The sequence below is a fragment of the Cupressus sempervirens genome, chromosome 4 (assembly GCF_028749045.1).
Source record: "Cupressus sempervirens isolate cs-2001-9-10 chromosome 4, ASM2874904v1, whole genome shotgun sequence".
Taxonomy (NCBI): domain Eukaryota; kingdom Viridiplantae; phylum Streptophyta; class Pinopsida; order Cupressales; family Cupressaceae; genus Cupressus; species Cupressus sempervirens.
The window spans coordinates 805,103,407-805,121,206 of record NC_143121.1 but is presented as its reverse complement, the minus strand read 5'-3'; the positions used below and the strand labels follow the sequence as shown (position 1 = coordinate 805,121,206).

Below are 17,800 nucleotides of genomic sequence, written 5' to 3'. Positions count from 1 at the left end.
TATATGGCTGGCAAATACTTTTGGTAAGACAATACTTAAGAAGAGAGTGAGCATTAATGACCATTCAATCAATAAATTAACCACCATTTGATTCAAGCCGATATGCATCAATCTATCAGTACTAATTACTATGTCTTGCTATATACAAATGTGTAGATTTTTCCATGAGAATGTTTGAAAAGCTATGTGGCTTGCATTTCATTGAACAATATCTGTAGATATTTAATTTAGTAGGACATCATTATTATTATTGTTAATGATAGTATTAAATGTGACAAGAGGCAAATTCTCTAATTTTTTTGAATAGAAATTATTTACTTCGTTGCCTTTTTCTTCAAAGATCAATAAGATTTTAAATTTAAAAAAAAATCTTAATTTTAAAAATACATTCATATCAATAAAAGAGCTAAAATATCTTCAAATTTTTATAGGAAATATGATACTACCATGGTATATGATACTCCCAACTAATACCATGGAATCTAATAAGTCTTGCCTGGAGGAACTAATAAATCTAAGTAAGCCAGATTACATTCATATCCATATGTAACCAACAGTACGAATAGGGGTACACAAGATACGTATTGTTGAATACTAACATGGCATAAACCAGAGACACTGTCTGCCATTTCTAACGTCATCCCCAAGATCTTCAACGCTAAATGCTGAACTACACTGGTGTTGTTGATTGAGTGGACCTAATTCCATCTTTTCTTTCTTCTTCATCGGCTACGGCTTCAACCACTTCTTCTGGAGTGTCTGCTACATCTTTCCCTCTTTCGCCATCCTTCGTCCGAAGCAGTTCCTGAACCACTTTTTTCATTGAAGGCCTCTTCTCCCCATCAATGTTAAGGCACTCCTTCGCTAGGCTCGCCACTCTTCTCATTGACTCCATGTTTTTACCTTCATCCACGTCAAGACTAGGGTCTATGAGCTCCCTGAAGCCCGTCTTGTTTACAGTGGAGAGAAAAAATATAGCCAAGTTGCTCTGGTTCTTCTTCTTTATGTACGAATCAGGTTTCGAACCTCTCAAAAGCTCCACCAGAACCACTCCAAAGCTGTACACATCACTTTTCTCAGTTAGCTGAAACGATCGGAAGTATTCAGGATCCAAGTAGCCCATTGTCCCCTGCACAATCTTAGCAATGTTTGTTTGCCCCAGCGGCAGCAGAGAAGACACTCCGAAGTCTCCGACTTTTGGATTATAATCAGTGTCAAGCAGAATGTTTGAAGACTTGACATTCCTGTGCACAATCGGCGTTGGTGGTGCAGAGTGCAAGTGTGATAAAGCTTCCGCAGTTTCAGTCGCTATGCACAGGCGCCGCTCCCAAGAAATTAGCTGCTGCTGCGCCTCTTTCGTTTTACTGTGAAGATGATCGAACAATGTTCCATTGGAAATGTATTCATAAACCAACAGAGGAACCGAAGCTTCCAGGCAGCAGCCCAGTAACTTCACCACGTTTTTGTGATTGGTTCGGCTCAACTCAAAAGCTTCAACGATAAACTGATAGATTTCTTTGAAATCAGCTTCTTTGAACTTCTTGATAGCCACAATTCTTTGATAGGTGAGAGTGCCTTTGTAATAGGTGCCGTTCCAGCCGATCCCCACGATCAAATTCGAAGAGAACTTCTTTGTGGCTTTCAAGATCTCGTTCAAGGAGAACAGTTTAAGTCCTCCCAGTCCTCCTCGTGATGAAATTAATTCGTCCAACCGATCACCTCCGTTCCTTTTGAAGTTCCTGTCCTTGTCGCGCCTGGATTTCCATACCATGAAAATCCAGAGGAGACCTCCGCCGAGTAGCACAGCTACTAGTGTCCCACATACTCCTGCATTCCTCAAATAGAAAACTATATATTATTGTAGGAAATGTAAAACAGACAGGAGCAATATCTTACAGCTGCTTTATGCCGGGAAACAACAGATACCTGCGATGACTGATAAAGTTTGAATGCAATCGGAACCTTTGCATTTTTTGATTTCTGGAGTCGTGCAATGCAAGAGTATTAGAGTAGAATCTAAATTAAAAGGAATTAAAAAAAAATTGCTGGAAACATAAATACATCATTTACACCTGTGCATCCTGTGCCGTTGATGTATCCATCTCCCGTAAAGTTACTATTGCACTTGCACAAATATCCCCAGCCTTTATCTTGGGCGGTTGCGTTTTGTGCACACTGGTATGAAATATGGCCCAGTGTAGCCATGGAGTAAGTGTTGTTTGGAATGGCCCAGTCAAGCCGCATGGAGTAACTGGCACCTTGGAGTTGGAACATGGATTTGGGATTCGAACCGAAACTGTCTTGGTCAACTACAGCACAAACCGAATCGTTACAGTCAGATGGGTAGTCTGTTATGCTAACAATAATCCTTGTGAAACCTCCAGGAATCGGCATCTTCCCACAACTATTGTCTTTGCAGTCCCATGGTTTCACAGTGCGTGTCTGATTACACGTAGCTAAGGAATCTCCCCTGTAAGCAACGGGTCCAGTGGCCAAACAGGTCTGAAAGCGACAATTTATTTCGCAGCCAACAGAAAAGAAGTTATTAGCTTCAGAAATCCTGAATGGCCCTTCATCGGAAAGGTTGAATGCTTTGGCATCATTATTGTTGCAGGGCAAGGCATAGGAGGCAGCGGCGTCAACTAGAATGTGGTCGTCAGATATATTTCGGATCTCTACTTCTCCCGACAGGGCTCTGAGATATGGGATTCCAGGTTCATAAGAAGTCGATTTTCTTCTGCAGGTGATCTCAAAACCAGGCAAACCGCAGCTGTTTTGGTTCAATCGGAAGGGGTAAGGCAGTGTCAGATTTCCACATGTTTGAGGATCTGGGCGAGAGCAATCATCTTCTTTGAGTGCTACAACTTGACTAGAAAAGTAGAGCAAAATACAATAAACTACACAAACAATTGTAAGGGTCGTCATGAAGAGCTTATTCAGTGTTTCAGGCACGCTAAATATGCAGAAATAAGCTACGATCTCCAGGGCTCTGCATATATTCTTATTGTGAATGCAAGCATCGTTCGCATTCGCAACATAGTCCCGTCGTCCTTATTTTTTGCGGTGATGCCTATGAAGCCGACCAAATAAGCTTAATTACACATTCATATGTTGTTGACTGATTAAATTAATAATCACAATAGAATTATTTCATTTTTAATTATAGAACTTCCTTCAAGATTAAAGTAAAGATATTGAACAAATTGTACCTACAATAATTTCATAGATATTTACATTCAATGGTTTGATTTGATTTTAGTCGCTTATTCAAATGTTTATCAATATAATATTTTGAAAATACTATTGAATTCAAATTCTAAAATAGTTTTTAAAATCACGGAGAATTTCTAAGCATATTTACAAACCGTTTTAATTTAAATCATCAAAGTTAACCACATGTTGACCATCCATTTGTATTAGTAAAATTTACGTATAATATTTTACATTTCACTTTAGTAAAGAAGAGTTTGATGTACAACTAATCACCAATTAACTACAATGATATATAGTTGTATATAATTTTTATGTACCACCATCATTGCTATGCTATTTTCTTCATTTTTAATGATGATATAATGAGAAGTTGTACTTCAAAATCTAAAGGATATGCTAGAGATACCTTTAAGGTAAATTGTTGGGTAATTGAGAAATAATGTTTCTTACTCAACACAACTTCCCAAAAACACATATCATCTTTGGATTGTTTGTGTGAAAAAGATGAAAGAAAGTTATTCGTTTCCAACTACTTATATTTAGATGTATTTATCAAAGTTCATAACTCATACAGGGCTTTAACTATCACAAGCACAACGAGATAATAAAAAACTATAGCAAAAGAGAAAGGTAATCCACAAACTTTAGATGTTATATGGGCCAATAATTTTGGAATCACTTGTTTGGTAAGATAAAAGGGATGAGTAGATTAATAATACAAAAAAAAATTGCTTAAAAGAAAGTATTTATCTTTTAAATGGGACAATAAGGTGAAATGGGTTGAGGAAGGTCATGCTAGTAGTTTGTGCTAACTTTAATGCATAGTATCTAACATGAGGAAGGTTGTTAGGAAAGATAAGACACTAATTATTACTTTTGATACATCATGTGAGTTGGCTAACCATTGTTAGAGTGATGTCCTTAAAATTAATTTTCAATGACAAACACCTTGTGAGACGAAATATTAGGCAAGCAACCTAGCTTAATGCTTCTTAAAATGATATGAGGTTATTTAAAATCAATCCAAAATATTTACACCTTGGATAGAAATGATCTTGATTAGCTCTAGTATTTTACATGTTGTTAGTGTCTCCTCAAATTACATCTCAGTATTCAATTTCAAGATTTCTCATCTCGACTTTTGGCTATTCCAATTGGTAGTCTAGAAAAAATTAAGTTTTACCATATATCCATAGACAAATACTTGTAAGAGTAGTTAAGTAATCATTGACAACATCCTTCTAATGATTTTAAACCTACCTAGTTGTAAACGTACAATTTAAGGATGAATTCATAAGTCATTTATGACTAGGAGACATGAAATATGGATTATTGATAAGAGAAGCATCATTCAATGCATTCTCTAATGATCATTAGAATTTGTGTAACCAATAAAGTAATATAGGACAAGGATATGTATGTATATAGGATCATACCAACTTTGGTGAATTTAATAGCATAAATTCCACTTGTATATTGTGGTGAATTTGATATAAGAAAGATTGTAGGTAGTTGCCCCATTATGTAATTATAGTGAATTGAGGATAAGGAATTGGTATCATAACTACAACTCTACTGTAAATAATGTCCCTACATATTTTGATTCATCAAAAGAGACCCTTGTAACATGGCGAGCAGAAGCAGAGGGGGAAGAGCGGCTTTTCAAAATTCAAATCTTGGTTTGGGTGGGATTTCTCTAGTCGGCTAGGATCGGAATCATGGCCTAGGTCACAGATCGCAAGGAGGGGACAGAGAATGTTAGGGGAATTTAGAGATCAAAGAATCGATAGAGAAATGTGACAGGGACCCACGTGCCCTTTGCAAGGATCTGAGAAAGTCACCTTTGGTCCCCAAGGCAGGACTTCATGGGGCACAAATCACCAAATGATCTTCTCTATTCAGAGTTAAACCAACTGGCAAGTCTTCTTTTCTAGCTGTTAAAGTGCTCCTCGGGTTAGAAAAAGGAACTTGTGCAATTGCTATTCTAGATGAGATTTTTGACCATAGCATTGCCTCTATGGCTTCTACTCTAGTGGGTAAGTTCATTGGGCCAAGGCCAAATATAGATATTGTTAGATCTTTCACAAAGAAGAAATGGAACCTAAAAGGTCAAGTCATAGTGTTGGGCCCATTTGCCGTTGCACCAAAAGCCATGACTGTTAGTGAACATGGAACACCACATAATTAACCACCTGTGGGCAGGGGAGCGCGTCGCATCACCCAACAATCTCCCCCTCGACGCGCATACCAGGTGCTTACGCGGGTCGGGAAGGCACCGGGGAGATTTGAACCCATGACCAGGCCAAAACCAGGCTCTGATACCAATTGTTGGGCCCATTTACTGTTGCACCAAAAGCCATGACTATTAGTGAACATGGAACACCACATAATTAACCACCTGTGGGCAGGGGAGCGCGTCGCATCACCCAACAATCTCCCCCTCGATGTGCATACCAGGTGCTTATGCGGGTCGGGATGGCACCGGGGAGATTTGAACCCATGACCAAGCCAAAACCAGGCTCTGATACCAATTGTAGGGCCCAGTGCACAAGATTTGGCTTTTCAAAAGCCGTTTCCACATAACCCATAATAGATCTGAAATAAATACAGAATTAAAATCCACATGCAAGAGAATAGAAAACATACCCACAAAATTGTGACACAAGATATACCCTGGGAAACCCTCATTGAGGGAAAAAACCCAGCCTCCAAAAGCATCCATCATCATGTATTATTCAGCAAAAAATACCATTGCCATACAACCATGGAAGCCTTCATGGCCATAGCCACAACCGAGCAAACTATGTGAACAAGCATGAATCCACACATCCCATGCCATGCTTTCAACCTTCACAAATGCTCCCTTGGCTAACCTGTCAAGCCTTGTCCCGCTCGACTCTTGCCTTTTGTCTTTTCCTTGTCACTCTCTTACTCTTTCTCTACAACAACTACCCTTGTGGCTTCTTATATAGTAGCAAGTCCCACAAAACCACTAAGTGGTATTACATAAACCATGTGCTAAAACCATGTGCTACCTAACCCACTGACCCCACATTTAATATTGGGCATTTAATTCTTTTCCCCAATAATTAAATAATTACATAAAATATTTTCACAATGTTACAATACAACTCATCAAGAATATTCCATGAGAATCTTTACATGTTACACGTCCATCTAGGCACAACATTACATAATAAAATAAAATAATAAAATAACAATATTATGCAATGTGTGCAACACCCATTATCTCAACACATAGTCACTGCAATGGCCAAAGGTTTTTGGTCTTTCAATTTTTCTTGCAATGAGGATCTCTCAAACATACTGTGTGAAGGAACTTGGGTTATAGGTCATTCGACTTTGGTCCTTCAAAAGTAGACATCAAAGTTGGACCTAAATGATTCTTTTTTGTGCAAGCTCTAGCTTGGGTTAGACTTCCAGAGCTTCCTCTAGAATTGTAGAATGAGGATGTGTTCAAGGGAGTGACTAGTTCCTTTGGTGAGCTTCTCTCCATAGACTCAATAAAATTTCTAGAAGAAGATTAACCTATTCTTGTATCTGTATTGGAGTTGGGGAGGGGGTGGATATGCTAGAGGTAGTGAGCTTCCATTCTAATCTTAGAACACATGTTCAAAAGCTGGACTATGAGAGTGTGCCTTTTGCCTACTTTCATTGTTTGAAATGGGGCCATAAGGTTAATAAATGCCCTAAGGCTAAAGAGGAAAAGAAACAAAAAACAAAAATCTTCTTCCAAATTAGGAAAGGAAGGGAACAAGGTTTGGAAATAGAAGAACAACAAGAGTCTTGAGACTAGTTGTCTTGAGATTTAGGAGGTGATTGTGGAAATCACTGAAAAAGAAGCGAAGGTCTCAGATTTGGCTGATTCCTAGATCAAAGTGGTGGAAATCCCTATAAAAGAAGTGAAGGTATCGAATCTAGCTGAATCCTAGATCAAAGTGGTGGAGGGAGGACCAACTAATGGAGAAAAAGGGCTTAACAAGGAGAGTATCAGACCACCTTCTGAAGGGGAAAGGAGTCATTGTGATACTTCCCTTCAAGAACTTCATTGGACTTCTTCCCCTAAGGGGTGAGGTAGGAGCAAAGAGTGATAGATGAAGAGGAGATTATGCTAGAGACTCAAGTCCTTATGGAACCAAGGAGGTTCCCTCATCACCTCTTGGGGATCTTTCAGCTTTTGCTTCCCCTAGTTTGGGAACTAGGATTTTGGAATTGGTTAGAAATTCTTCCCTTGGATAGATTTCAAGAATGGAGGAATGGCTTGAGAACTACTCAGATGAAAGCAAGGGGACTTGGACCATGGTTAAGAAGAAGAAAAGTAGAGACCCTTCCCCAGTATCACCATCAATAACTAGGAGTCAAGTTAAAGCTGATGTTGGGGTTAAACCAAAGACACTAGGCAGAAAGAGTTTATGCCAAACCATTCAAGAGGAGGCTAGAAGGAATTTGGTTGATGGGACCCAAAGGACCATCAAGGAGTGCTTTGTTAAAAATAAATGAAGATAATATCCTAGAATATAAGGGGGCTAAATGGAGCCCTTAAACAAAAGATAGTAAGGAACATGATTAGAGATCATAGACCTAATTTTATGTCAATCCAAGAAACTAAAATGAAGAAGGATCTAGTGGGTAAGATTTCCTTTAGTAACACCATGGATGGAGAGGCCACAAATTCTGAGGGAGCATCTAGAGGGTTGTTCACTCTCTTCAATAATGAGCATTTCCTAGTCACCACCATTTATAATGAAGGTAATTCACTATTATGTAAAGTTTTGCACATTAATAACAAAGATTTTTGGTTTCTTTTAAATGTGTACACCCCTAACTCTAAGTTGGAGAGGAAGGCTTATTGGGCCAAGCTTTTTTCTCTCATCCATAATTTCAACCTTTATAAAGGTATAATAATGGGACATTTCAATACTCCCCTTTTTGATGAGGGAAAATCTAGGGGTTTGGTCCCAAACCTAGATAGCAAGTTAGATCTTTCTAATTTCATAAATAGTTTGGCTCTCCTAGACATTGATCTCTCTAGTGGGGTTTTCACTTGGTCCAATAGGTGTATAGGGAGTGATTGTATCCAGGTCCACCTTGATAGGGCCCTCATTTTGCCTAATTAATTGAACTCTTTGTCTTGCAAGCTCTCCCTTCTCCCTAGAGCTGGGTCTGATCACTCCCCTATTTCCCTTTTGATAGCCCCTCTCATGACAAAGAAAAATTTTCCCTTTCATTTTGAAAAGATGTGGATATCCCATCTAGACTTGTTATCTAGGATCTCCTCTTGGTGGAAAATTGAGGTGGAAGGGACTACTATTTTTAGGGTTGCCAAGAAATTGGGAAATGTAAAACGCAATATCAAAGTCTAGAACAAGATGGGTTTTGGTCATATCTTCCAAGCCCAGGAGGAGATGTCTAATCAACTTCATACTATTCAAGACATAATTCAACAGGAAGGATACAATGATCATATTAGGAACATAGAGATCACTATTCGCTTTGATCTTCATATCATCATTAGTAGAGAATAGAACTTCTAGAAACAAAGATCCAGAATTAACTGGCTTAAAGAGGAAGATCAAAATACTAGGTTTTTCCACCTCTCCATGCTTAAGCATAGAACAAATAATAATATTACAAGTATCAAGAAGGGCCATTCTCTTTTGACTGATGAAAACAAGTCTACCATCAAGAGGCTTAGGGCATGGAGATCCCTTGTCTCCCATCCTTTTCATCACCATGGTTGAATGTATATGTAGATTGATTTAGAGAAAAATATAGGAAGGGTTCTTGAGAGGAATTAGACCTTCTTTAGGGCATATACAATTCACTTACCAACAATTTGTGGATGATATTATAATGGGAGGAGAAGCTTCAATTCTAGAGGCCAAATCAATGAAGAGATTACTAGACATGTATACTAGGGGAACAGGACAACTTATTAATTGAGCAAAAAGCTCAATTTTCTTTATGAACACCCCTATAGATAGGCAAAGGAATATTATAGGTATTCTTGGGTACGGGGTTGTAAGCCTGCCTACGAGCTATCTTGGATTTTTGCTAGAGATGAAGCTACTGGAATCATTCTAGAATGGGATTATTGACAAGTTCAACAAGAAGCGGGCAGGTTGGAAAGGAACCACTCTCAGCCAAGCTAGTAAGTGTCTTCTAGTGAAGTCCACTCTTCAAAATCTTCCAATGTATGCCTTGTGTCTCTTTGGGATCCCAGTCAAATATGCTGAGAAAATGGAAAAGATCTAGAGAGATTTTTTGTAGTCTGGACTGGAGGAACATAGAAGATACCCCCTAGTGGCCTGGGATAATGTATGTCTTCCCAAGTATTATGGAGGTTTGGGAATAAGAAAACTTAAGCATCTCAATAATTCTCTTCTAGCTAAGCAAGTCTGGTACATATTTAATAGTATTGGAGAATGGAGAGATATTTTGGTGAAAAATTATATTAGGAGGCCTTCTCTAACTTTTTTCCTCAATGACTTACATTCCAAATGGCTCAATTATATGGAATGAGATATTAAAGGCAAGAACCCTAGCTAATTCTAAGGCCAAATAGAAAGTGGGAAATAGATAGAACGTCCTCTTCTGGCATGATAATTGGCTGATTTAGGGTCCTCTCATTAAGAACCCCACCTATGATAACTAGGCCAATACCTATATAAGGTTGTTCAAAATGAAAGTAAGAGACTATAGAACGAACCAAGGATGGAGAGACCTGTCTTTGATTTCAAATGATCTCAAGCCAATAATAGTGATGTTGAACTCTTTTCTTTTGAAAAATAATAAGGATGAACTAATATAGGAGGGTATTCCAAGTGGATCCTATTTGGTGGCATCAAGGTACAACAACCTTTGGATCCTGAAGGAGAGACCTCTTTGGGCTAAAGCCCGGTTGCTTGGCTTTACCCCTAAGATTAACATTTTATTCTAGCTGATGCTTCAAGATAAAATTCTTACTCTGGACAACTTGGCAAAAAGATATCAGTATATCCCAAACAAATGTATTCTTTGCAAGCATCACATAGAGATGGTTAATCACATCTTCATCCATTACCCTTATTCCATGGAGGTCTGGGAATATCTCACCAAGAACTATGGGGTCAGTTCGTGCAACCCAAGAAATGTTTTGGACTTCTTTTTTCAATGGGATAGCATGTACAAAGGCACAAATTCACACAGTATAAGCAAATGGACTTTGACCACTTTTGCTAGGTAGTATGGAAGGAGAGAAACAATCAAATTTTTAGAGATAGGGAGGCTCCTACTAATGTGCTTGTGGATAAAATCAACAACAATATGAGAAAAAAATTTCTTATTAGGAAGGGTGGAGATCTTGATGAAGGGGGTAACAATAAGGAAAGGGAGAAGGACAGGAGAATGAAAAGACAAGGGGTGAAGTGGAGACTCCCCACTGAAGGTTCGCATAAAACCAACTTCAATGGAGCAGATAAAGGCAACCTTGGTCCTCGAGTTGTGGGGGCATCATCAAAAATAGTCATGGTGTAGGTATTACTGCTCTCTCCTACCCCTTGGGAATCTAGACAAATCACTATGTTGAAGCCAGTGCTACTCTCCACACTGGTGAACTGGCACTAGATGTGGGAGTCAAAAACTTATGGTTGGAGAGGGACTCAAACAATATCATTAGATGCATAAAAGGTGTTCTCCAACTTGCCTAGACCATTACTAACATAGTGGAAGATATCCGCACTACCCTTGGCTAACCATTGTTAGAGTGATGCCCTTAAAATTAGTTTTCAATGACAAACACTTTGTGAGATAAAATATTAGGCAAGCAACCTAGCTTAATACATCTTAAAATGATATGAGGTAATTTAAGATCAATTCAAAATATTTACACCTTGCATAGAAAGGATCTTGATTAGCTCTAGTATTTTACATGTTGATAGTGTCTCCTCAATTTACATCTCAGTATTTAATTTCAATATTTCCCATCTCATCTTTTGGTTATTCCAATTGATATTCTAGAAAAATTTAAATTTTACCATCTACCTATAGACAAATAGAGTCATTGGTCAAAGAACAAGAGTAGGCTAGGGGTTGAATTCTTTTACAGTTCTAGCTCTACAAAACCAAGGTGGATGAACCTACTCAATATCTAAAGATATAATTTAAATTATACTAGACCTAGTGAATGATTAGTAGATTAATCCCAATGAAAATATAAGAAGGAAGATGAGATAGCTCATAATTTGGTTATGGTCTTCACATTATTTATTTATCAAATAAACTAGGATCAAACAACTAAATTGTAATTAATAATACAACATGAATTTAAAAGAGATTATTTAATGAATTTTCTCCTAATCTAGATTAAAAGAAATATCCAATGCCAGTGCCAAATCCAAGGTCTTTAGAGTCAAACCAAAGATCATATATACTCTCAACTAATAATTTAACATCAAGTTAAATCATCTTCCATTAAAAATTCGACAAATATCACCATCATATTATACCTATATATCCTATTAGCATGTCCATTCTATAGTTAACCATTCAAATTAAATTAATTCAACTTTTGAATAAAAACTAAGAGAGATCAACACAAACTCGTAAACAATGAACCAAAAAAATCAAATACATTTCATATATTGAATTCATGACAAATGTGTATAAAACTGAGAGACAAATAGATACTAATGTTTCCACAACTTCTAAACTTATATTGGTGTTGAAAATGTAATACAAGCAAGGTGACTAAGAGAGAGGGGGCAAGGGTGGGGGGAATTGAATTAGGAACCACTTAAACTTCCTTTACTCTATCCACTTTGTTAAGTTGTCTAATCTACTTGCATGCAAGAAACGTAAAGTAGTAAAGTAGCAACACCATAACACAATATTTGGTAACCTAGAAACCCTACAAGTAGAAGGTAAAACTAGGGTGGGGATGACACCCACAATGATTCACTACTACAGTAATAAAGTTAGTCTATTAAGGCTTACAATTGATCACTTTTGGTGATCTACTCAATTAAGAGTAATAAGTTTTGTTAGGTCCACCTTGTGAAAGGATTTATACAAAAATTTTAAGTATGTACCCTATCAGGATTTTCTGTAAAGGACTATTAGGTCCACCCAGTTAAAGGATTTTAGATTGATCACACACCTATTAGAATGAATCAATGGATTGATCCTAGAAATACAATTTTGATTGTTGACAAAGATCCTTTGAAGTAAACTGATTGCCTGACTATGATAGATAAGTCTCTTCATTTCCTTGAGTTGCTTGTAGTTGTTAAGGTTGTAGCTTCTATCAAATTGATTTCAACACAAGATACCTTGTTGATGGTAAATCATCTTTAAGATATATATATATATATATATATATATATATATATATTACATATATGGTTATTTATATTACTAGTATATTAATATGTTAACTAGAGATGTTTAACCATAGAGACATGTCTCACCCTCTTCTCATATTTATAAGCCATCATTTGTATTTGGAACACATCTATAATAATGACGATGTTAGTACACCTCCAAAAAATATTTCCAATTACTCAACGTCATATCTGAGAAAGATACAAATGTAATAAAATAATTAAAGACATTGGAATCAAGATTGAAGAATTATTACATAGGTGTCAAAGAAGATAATGTGGCCATTGAGAGGAGTATTCATTGTCAAATAGATCCAAAGTGGGTCTGCAATTAATATGTGATGAAAGAAAACTCAATTGTGCTACAGTTAAGGAAGTTTAGGTAGTTATAAAAACCTAAGTTCCTTAGTCTCACAAATTACCATGGACATAAAGGCGCTTGATGGTGTATCTAGAGCAATACCATTCTAAATTTTATCAATAAGAGTTACTGCTTAAAAGAATATATATTAATTGATCAAGGGATATTTAGCACTATTATTGTTGTTTACTAAATCTTATTACAGTCCATTTCTCCTATCTTGTGTCATTGACTTGTCTCTAAGAAAAGAAAAGAAAACTATTAGTGAGAATGTTTATGTGTACCATTTCCTGCTCATCTTATGACTAATATATTCAAGTGTGAATTACATGGAAAATAAACAGAGTGTCATCAATTTTCTAGCAAAGGTATCTAGACTTAATGAAGGCATATGGTAGAAAAAAAATTATTTGAAAGTGAATTTTCAATGAGATTAAGTGTAGTGAAAACATTTGAATAATTGCAAGAGATCCCATTCCAACTATAGGGGTTCTTCATCAAAAGCATTCTAGTCTGCCAAATTATTAGCTCTGCCAATTCAATCACTCTCTTTTATGTGCAAAAGAATTTTGTCACTTCTGAGATGTAGTTGCAATAGAGAATGAGAAGTGGCAGCATGTAGTTGATCAAGAAATACGAACAATGAAAATAGTCATGTATGACACTTCAGACTCTATCTTGACAATTATCTTATAGATAGGAAATTTAGATAGGATGAAATCACAAATTTGGAGAAAATAAAACTATGAATTTGGAGGATGAGTGAGAATAACTCATTTTCTAAATTTCGACTATGATCTTGCCTTGCTTAGAATATTGACTTTTGTGTATCAAGGCTCTCATAGAACATTTTCTAGAAACTCCTAAGGCTTTCAAAAGCTCTTGAATCTAGAGCATCAAAACTTTCAAAGGCTCTTGAGTCTCAAATGAAAATTATTTCAAATACTCTTAAATTCTCATACCCATTGCTTCCAAAGTCACAAATGGTGATTTGGTTGACAAAATAATGCTCTTTTTATAGAGTAAGTTCAAAGTGCATCCTACATGGCTCAATTGATGTAGGAAAATCCTCGATTTACGTATTACTTATTTGTGTTCATTCTACCAGTTTTTGTTGAGTTGTAGTCATTGTTGAGTTGCAACAATTGTTGAGTGCTAGTAATTTTTCAATATAAGCTGAGTTGAAGTTATCCCACATCATGTTAACATTTGGAGTTGTGTGTTATCTCATCTAACTCTGTTGTGTGTGTCGAGTTCCACAGTGCGTGCTGAGTGTTCTTATTGATGCTTGATGTCAACATTTTTTTGGTGAGTTTTTTGTGTTTTGGATCTTAATGGGAGCTGACTTGTGGGATTAATTATGCTTGTGACTTTTATGATAAGGTCTCATTTGGGGATGTGCGTAGACTATTTTAGGGATGGCCTTTCTATTATGTAATGTTCTAGAATATTTTGTAAGTCATTTTGACAAGTATAAATAGGGTGTTAAGGCACAGAGTTAGAGGGGATTTATGGAATGGAACTTAGAGATTTTAGATGACTAAGAAAGTTTTTTGCATATGTGTTTGGAAGTGCAAATTTGAAGCTTGATCATGGATCTTGAATAGATTTTTATACCTGGTCATAACCCAAAAGGCCTATAGCTAGGCATGTATGTTGATTATTTGATGATCAATAAAGAATCTTGTTCTCTCTGTGGTGTTGTTCTCTTTGTATGTGTGGTTCTATTGTGTTAACTTTAAAAGGTTAGTTTAGATTGTTGGGTGTGCCATTGGCCCTAGTTCTTCTCACCCTCCTTGCGTTAGCTGGTATTAGAGTTTAAGGTTTGTCTTTGTGGAGATTTTATTGTGTAGAACCCTAATTCAAATTTGGTTGTAGGGTTATAGATCTGCGAATTTGACCTATAACTTGTAGAGGATTATGATCTTGTAGGAACCTGATTTCTAAAGATGGTTCATGGTAGCGGAAATGTCAACAATGCCATATGTATTGGATACATTGAGACAAATAGTAGCTAGATTAGATGCTATGGAGATAGCCCAAAGGAGAGGAGCACATCTTGATAATGTGAGTGATGATGAAGTGGTAGCACCAAACCCTAATCTAGAACCTAAAGAAGATCAAGATGAGGAAAGATTGCTGAGAGTATTATCTAGAGCACATTCGAAGCTTGCTATAGAAGTTGTTCCTTATGATGAAAAACTAGACACCAATGTTGTGTTGAATTGAATCTTTGATATGGAGTATTTCTTTGAGTATGAAAACACTCCTGATGGTTCATGGTAGAGGAAATGTCGATAATGCAATATTAGATACATTGAGACAAATAGCAGCTAGATTAGATGCTATGGAGATAGCCCAAAGGAGAGGAGCACATTTTGATGATGTGAGTGATGATGAAGTGGTAGCACCAAACCCTAATCTGGAACCTAAAGAAGATCAAGATGAGGAAAGATTTTTGAGAGTATTGTCTAGAGCACATTCGAAGCTTGTTGTAGAAGTTTTTCCTTATGATGGAAAATTGGACACCAATGCTATGTTAGATTGAATCTTTGATATGGAGAATTTCTTTGAGTATGAAAACACTCCTAGTAATAGGAAAATGAAACTTTTAGTTAATAGGTTGAAAGGCCATGCTTCACTATTGTGGGAGCATTTTCAAACTGATAGACAAAGGAGAGGAAAGGAGAGGATCATAACTTGGGTGAAGATGGCGAACAAGGTAAAGAAAAAATTCCTTCCTGCAAATTACCAAGTTAGCTTGCTGAGAAAGATGCAAAATTTGAGATAAAGAGACATGACTATAAAAGAGTATACTGAGGAATTCTATAGATTGGACATCAGATCTGGACTTATGGATGATGATGTTGGAAAATTGTAAGATATCTAAATGGATTGAGATCCATAATTCAAGATGAGATAATTTTTTTTAAATTGGGAAGTGTGGAAGAAGCAAACCAATATACCTTGAAAGTTGAGGAGATCTAGACAATGAAGCTTGAACAAAGGCAAAGAGGAAGAGGTGGTAGATTCCAGAGAGGCAGAGGTAGATCTTATGGAGAAGGTAGCAGATCTAATAGTTTTGTGCAAGATAAGGGTAAATCATAATGGAAGGATGATGACAAAGACAAGATCAAGTGGAAAGGTGGTAGTTCATACCGAAGAGGTACTGGTTCTTACTAAGAAATAGGTAATTCTTATTCTAGACATAGTTTCCATGGTAATTATTTTAGATGTGGTAAAGAAGGGCATAGATATTTTGAATATAGATATTCTGAAAGTGAGCCAATTAATAGAAATGTTGTGATTCAAGAAGACATTAAGAGTTGACCTAGTGGACCAAAGGCTAGAGAAAATTTGATGGTGGGAAGAACCTTATGTAACAAGGGAAGTGATGAGGAACCTATCCTTAGAAGAAGCTTTTTCAAGACTAGATGTAAGATGGCTAGAAAATGCTGCAAGGTGATCATTGACAGTGGAAGTACTACAAATTTTACATCAGAAGAGCTGGTTAAAAAGTTGTAGTTGTAGAGGCTGAAGCATCCTAAACCCTATTATGTTTCATGGATCAAAGATTAACATAAGATATTGGTAAGTGAGCAATGCATTATGAAGTTCAAAATTGGACATTACTTTGATGAAGTGTTGTGTGACATTATGCCTATGGATTGTTGTCATATTTTATTGGGTAGACCTTGGCAATATGATAGATATGTTGTACATGATAGAAGATCGAATTAATATACTCTTTGGGTGAATGGGAAGAAACAAATATTGATGTCTTTAATTGAAAGTCCAGATGAGGTTAATTGTATTGCAATAAAATTTTGCATGGTTAATGGGAAACAAAGATAAGTGAAGAAGAATCAAGTTTGTTTTGTTATAGTTCCTAGAGGACCGAGTGTTGGTAGTAATTGCCAAGGAACAAAAGTTGTCACAATAGATACTGGTGATATTGACCAAGTGTTAGAAGAAATTACAGAATTGTTCAATGAGTATAAGGATATTGTTGTTGAGAATATTCCTGATGGTATAGAACATTCATCTCATTTTTCGATATTATCAAGCATTTCAAGAGCATTCAAGTTCTCACCACTAGTAAGCGCCATTTGTGATAACAACTCCTATTCAATCATTTCATTTGTATGTCTCACAACCTCTTCACATTCAACCTCTATATCTACCAGGCAGTCCACATGCCAAACATGGTAGTTAGTTAATTTCATCTATTTCCAATTTACAACAAAGTCATCTTTAGTAAGACCAATATCTATAGAGATGTTTCTAGTAGTACGCCCACTTTACTGTTAAAAAAAATATATCTATAAAGATGCCACGGTAATGCTTGTATAGAAGTTTAATTTATTTTCCCTTGAAAACTCTCTCATTTCTTACCGCCACACAGCTACGTCGTGAGCAATGGATATTTTCGTATCCACCTTATGCATCTCCATTGCTACCGTACTACATTTTTCAGTACTATATGTTCCCGCTTTTCCAGTTTCGCCACTATGGAAGTGGAAGTCAATTCTGTAGTCTGGCGACATTTGACAGTCAATTTAGTAATGGAATCGCTTTGATGTGGGCCCTTCACTCTAGAAAACAATGAGAAACTCTGCGTAAAGAAAAATAGTAAAGGAATCCATTTGATGTGGGTCCTCTGTCGGGAAAAAAACTAGAAACTCTGTATAAAGCAAAATTTTAAAGGAATCGCTTTAGCAAAAAGTTAGAAACTAGGTTGAAAAATGTGAATAAAGTTAAAACAAGATTCCTGCCAAACGAGAAAAAACTTGACTTCGACATAATAAACTTTATGGAAACAGACAGCAATTTGTTTTCCGCTCTC

General features: G+C 36.6%; 1 pseudogene across 1 annotated transcript; it reads right to left on the bottom strand.

The window, feature by feature from the left end:
- Nucleotides 1–509: 509 nt before the first annotated feature.
- On the bottom strand, nucleotides 510–17,501 carry LOC149563841 (wall-associated receptor kinase-like 8; annotated as a pseudogene). The gene is made up of 5 exons (XR_016364279.1): nucleotides 17,350–17,501; nucleotides 13,016–13,044; nucleotides 2,073–3,050; nucleotides 1,927–1,980; nucleotides 510–1,827 (listed from the first exon to the last, which is right to left on the bottom strand). The product of XR_016364279.1 is annotated as a wall-associated receptor kinase-like 8 (transcript).
- Nucleotides 17,502–17,800: the final 299 nt, after the last annotated feature.